This window comes from Lycium ferocissimum, chromosome 11 (assembly GCF_029784015.1).
Source record: "Lycium ferocissimum isolate CSIRO_LF1 chromosome 11, AGI_CSIRO_Lferr_CH_V1, whole genome shotgun sequence".
Classification (NCBI taxonomy): Eukaryota; Viridiplantae; Streptophyta; class Magnoliopsida; order Solanales; family Solanaceae; genus Lycium; species Lycium ferocissimum.
Genome location: NC_081352.1, coordinates 57,775,461 through 57,781,210, shown reverse-complemented (window position 1 = coordinate 57,781,210; position 5,750 = coordinate 57,775,461). Strand labels below are relative to the sequence as shown.

At 33.7% G+C, this 5,750-nt stretch overlaps 1 long non-coding RNA gene across 1 annotated transcript; it reads left to right on the top strand.

The window, feature by feature from the left end:
• Positions 1–377: 377 nt before the first annotated feature.
• LOC132037637 (uncharacterized) lies at positions 378–2,629 on the top strand. Its single transcript, XR_009409941.1, has 2 exons — positions 378–1,899; positions 2,290–2,629. It is a non-coding gene; the product is annotated as an uncharacterized LOC132037637 (long non-coding RNA).
• The last annotated feature ends 3,121 nt before the right edge of the window (positions 2,630–5,750 follow it).

The window sequence follows — 5,750 nt, the reverse complement described above, 5'->3', positions numbered from 1 at the left end:
ACCTGTAAGTGAATTGACAATTACGAGAATATTTGTGTTCATACACCCAACTGTCATTTCTAATAAAGGGATTTTAGTAGCTCAGTTGATTGGCCACCTGAACTTTCACCTTATTAGTGAGGGCTCGATTCTCCACCTTATAATCTTCTCCCCTGTGTCCCCTTCCCCTTTCCCCTATGTGATTAACTTTTTTTAAAGAAAAACTGTCATTTCTAACATAGAATAATATGTTATGTATATTAACCTATATTTTCACCAAATCTATGCAATAAGAATTGAGAAATTATATATATATATAAGAGCCTTGTTTCGACATGGCTGCTTCGGGTCATAAGCCTATAGCTAAGGATAGTTTAGACTTTACATATCTAAAAAAACGTGTCTTTCACCCCAAAACTTAACAACCACGTATCAATTGTTTTGCACCTTCTTTATCAATTTTCTTTGGTTCCACAGCCTTTTGTTCGTCTCTTCCGATTGACCATTGCTTTGCTCCAACAGTTGCTGATGAGTTTTACCCCAGGTACTGTTGTGTTGCTTACCCCTTTCTCTATTTATTTCTTTCCTTATTCTTTGTGTCTTGTTCTTTTCTTCTTTTGGGTCTTTTGAGTTACCTTCATCTGATTTCTGCATCAACAGTCAAAGATGACCATAATCAGAGACAACCTCAGTATCTAAGATCTCATGTCAGGTAATTGATGTGTTATAGAAGAAAGTTTTGATCCAAGTATTGTTACTTCTTTCGTATTTCTTGTAATGGGTTTGAATTTCTAAAATTAAAAGTACTTAATTCTTTGAATGCTGAGGACCGACCAAACCTTATTAACTCTCTCAAAGTGAGCTTTCATATCCCATTCTTGTGCGAATTGAGGATGATTTTGTAGTTTTTTTTAATTGAATATATTTCAGGACTTACTGAGAAGACTCTAACATGGGGGCATCTCATAATTTGAAAGATCAAATGCACTGTTGTTATTTTCCTTAGATAGAGAATTGGGTCGATGCATTACATTTGTCTTCTTCTCTTAAACCTTTTAGTAGACGTGAATGATGTTTTTACTCTCGAAATTCAAGAAAGAAAACACATCATATCAACTGTGAAATTATCACATCAGATGTTTGGCTTTGTTTGAGGGAAATAAGGGGAAAGGAAGTGAAAATATGAGCACGTTACAGAGCAAAGTGAGTAAAAATCTACGATAAAAAATGGATGTATCATTTTTATTTAAAGCATTTCTATAGGTTCTTGATTTATTACTTTCCTTCTATTTTCAAATTCCCAACACTCTTTCTATTTTTGTTTGAAATTTGCCTTATTCTAGAAGGGTATAGAGGTCCTAACTCCTTGCTTAGCACACTATGCCGAACAGCTTTACTGAACACTTACTCAGTTTTTTTGCATTATTTCTATATCTATCATTTGGTACATTGCACGCGAGCCTGAATTTTCACACGCTCAACTTTATGTTGTGTTATATAGAGTAAAATGGTTGAATTATGTTACGATATCAATTCAATCACCTAGCTCAGCTAATGATGACATCTACAATTTGATGTAGTTAACAGCGCTCTTATTAATAGCATTGTTGTGAACGAAGTTTTATTTGGCCAATATGATCATGAAACAAATAATTTCCATAAAGTGAAGTTTGATGAAGGAAGGTCCAATTGTTGAATTATTCACTATTGTGATGTTGGATAATTATTGAAGGGAGATGTGGACGGTGATGACTCTTGCTTGCTGTATAATTTGGTCGTTCGCTATCTTCACTTTAGCTTCTTCCAACCATGATTTTTGTTCTGTCAGCCTGAGTTTTAACTGAGCAATTTTCTATTGTTGCTAACTTCTCCAACAGTTTCGAGCACTTTTGAATTGGCACACTTGCTGGTTTTTTCTCCGTATGTTCTCTCTCTCTCTCTTTTCTGTTCTTTTACTTTTGTGTGTATATTTATTTATAGTCTTTTGGTTAGAATGGTTAAGCTACTAAAATTAGTACTTCTCAGTGGTAGCTGAAAGCGTCCTTACTTCGTCGTTGCCTTTCTCATTTTCAAGTTTTCTATTGTCTTAGTTTCTTTCTATTTTTGTTGTGAACTAGAGAAAAGAATCATTCATGCTACATAATTGTTGTGCTTATTCCCTAAGAGCAAGAAAAGCTAGATTGTTTCGGAATTCATGTCCATAGCGTGTAGGCTGCACATACAAAGAGAAAACAATTTCCATTTTTTATATGCCATCATCTGCTTATCTGAAAAATCTATGTTGGATCTTCTGCTATGTATTTTCTGAAGCACCCTCGAGAATACCAAAACTGACATCCAGTAGATATGTACATGCAAGGAATGGAAGCAAGAAAACTAATCAACATGCTTCTTGCTTAGCATCCGATTATCACAAGAATATCATTTATGTTGGGGGCTAAATTCTCTTTCTAGCATATCTTTAACTTTCACTGTGACTGCTGTCAACTTCTTGGTGCTTAATCTTTCTCCCTTCCCCAGGTAGTAGACTTTACTTCACTGATAAAGCTGTTGACTATTTTTGTTGTTTGCCCTTTTTATTGGTTTATATTTTTGCAGGAAACCTCTTTATTAGTATTTAACATCCTAGGAAATGATGGATTTGTGAATATTTTTTCATCTCTTCTCAACCAGCTCCCATTGATTTTCTCAAAGCAAACCACAATAGTAGCTTCAAATAATTGAAAGAAATAAAAAGTTAGCAAGTAATCACTAATGTATACTCTCTTCGTCCCAATTTACTTGGCACCGTTTAACCGTTAAAGTTTAAGGGTAAAAAGGGATTTTAAATCATTTCATTAAGGGTTAACCGGGAATTTTAAATTTAAGTTGTTTCTAATTAAAGAAGTTAGACAATTTTTCTAGGACAAACTAAAAAAAATGTGTCACATAAATTAAGATGACGAGAGTATTAGCTTTAATGGTAAACAATTCATAAAGCAATTTTAGACATTGTTTACATACATTTGACAGATAGTGGTCAAGTAAATAAGCTTTATCTTAAACTTACAAGGTTTGATGTCTCTGTGAACAATGTCATTATCATTAATAAACTTGACACCTAATAACTGCACAATAGACGCTAATGTTAAGAGACTTCAAGAGAAAAACACGAAACGATTGAGAATTTAAAGAACAAAACTAGAGGAAAGACAATTATTACCAGTTGGTGAATTAAGCTTTTCATTACTAGCTTTCCTTTATGTGTAGTTCGCATCCAAACCCACCAATCACTTGGTGTTGTACCTCCATCCGTATTGTCTTTGTAAAGTAGAATTTTCAACCCACTCCCCTCAAATATTGAGACAAATTGCATGCTATCCTCATCCTCAAAATGTTTCACAAATCTTCTTATGTGATTTTTTCCGGGAGTGGACATCGCATTTTGCAACTTCTTACCAAAATAGGCTTCGCGAATACCACCTAGACGGAAACGAATATTACCGGTGGATAATTGAGACTACAAAATAAATTAATTACAATGAGTCAAAGTGATTTGTAATTGCTGATAACTATTCTCAAATAGTAAAAATGTACCTAGCACCAATTTAATCTATTTTAGCAAGAACATTTAAACAGGCACCCAAAACGTTTTTAACTAAAAAACTGATGAAGCTGCAGTTGCACAAAATAATGAGTTCTCTTTATCAACAAATGAATACCTTTCACAAATTTATCCACTGGTTTCTCATTTGTTAATAATAATTGTAGGGGGTTTTGTGGTGAAGGCGTTGAAGTCTATCATATGATGTTACAGGCTTACAACTGTTGATGCCTCAAGCTATTGAAGCTAATAATGTGAAAAGTAATCTTTGGAACTTGTTAACAATGAAGCATGCACAATATCATTGAATTCTCGAGCAAACTATATTATATGTTGTGAATCTTTGACATCGCTACCTTATCTTACTCATCCTTGGAAAATTCTTTCATTATCTCAAGTTTACTGATACAGTGAATCATGTTCTTAAATACTCTTAAGATCACATATTCCCATGTACAAAAAATTGTTGTCTTGATAATTATAGTTATGCCTGTTAACTATTTTACATATCATAGAGAAAACCTGAAAGTGTACCAACACATCGCATATCGGAATGACTTTCAATATATATATATAAAACAGACCTCTCTATTACAACATCCTCATATAACAACACCTCTCTATAATAATAAAAAAAAATCGGAATCGATTTTTTATATTGTATTTTGTCTCTCTATAACAACTTTTTATCTATAACAACGACAACCATCTTTTTAACAGTACGCTCGTTATAAAATTACCTCTTACTACTACTATCTTCTATTGTTGGTAATATATTGACTAATCATCTTTATAAAAATAGAATCTATAAGATTATCAATAATAGGTCTAGAGATTTGACCAAATATTTTAATACTTTAATACATTTTTTATGAGAAAATATATTATATCAATATATACATTAAAAGATTTTTCTTTATTATACAAATGTGATTAAGCTTAGAATTTGACAATTAAAAATGAAAAAGTAGATTTTATGCCTTTTTTTTTTTTTTTTTGCCTATAAGAACGAAAGATTATTTAAATTTCAATGTTGCTATAGGTATAGAACAATCATTCTATATAACAGTTAAAAAATTTCGAAACCAATTTTTGTTATAGAGACGTTTGACTGTAGTAGCTATTAGCTAAAGACCATAGAAATTGTAGCCGAGTGGCTAATTGTGTAATTTCCACGTAAGAATTCGAATTAGTCAGATGTGACTAGGCAAAAGTTAAATAAACATCACAGAAGTAAGAAGGGGTGTTTTCCTAAAAGGCCATTCTAAACACTTATTTTGACAAAAAGGCCATAAGTCTCAAGAATTGGCTAAAGGGTCACTATTTATGACATCATCAAATGAAGTCTCCCATGTTGTCACCCCCTATACCCAAAGTATTAAACAATACAAAACAGCCTCCAACCACCAACATTTAATTATCCCAATTTAGCAGCCTAATTTTTTTTGTTCCCTCCCTCCAAAAGCTCGTTGCTCCCCATTTCTGCACTTTTTCGATCCCGTTTTAGGCTAAATTTTTGGCTTTTCATTTGAAAATTAGTCCCAAACAATGGATTTCTTCCCCACTTCAGCCATTGTAACTTAAATCTCTTAGAAATCACTGAAGAGAAGCTCAAATTATTTTCGCCATTGTTGTCAAAGCTCAATTATCAGGTGCCAATTCCGTCCGCGTCTACTGGTAATGGAGTTTATTTTTTGTTCTAATCCTCTTGTGGAGTCAAATCTGCATTAAAAGAGCCGTATCCCTGCTGTTTTTTGGTCTGAATCTGGTATTGTTCTAAGTCTAGGCATCGACCAATTATAGACCATATCAATAGTATATTATATCTTTAGTATGGCGTCTATTGGAGAATATGTAGTATGTGGTGATTACATGGGTGAATGGGTGGAGACCCCAAAATGTTGGATTTAGAATTCTACGAGTAAGGTGACAGTGCCTATCGCCGTACGTCGCAATGGTACGTATAACGATTTGGTTGAGAGCGTAAAGGAAAGCGGGGAGTTAGATTGTGACCCCAGCGACTTGTGCATTAGTTATATGATTAATGCTCTACCCGCTACGGGAAAAGCTCACCCTACTTTCATAGCATGTGGTGTTGTATATGCTTGATGTTGTTGCTGATGGTTGTAGGCCTGTTTTGAGAATAAATGTTGTTGAGGGGTCTCAAGCTGCGTCAACATCAGCAGCA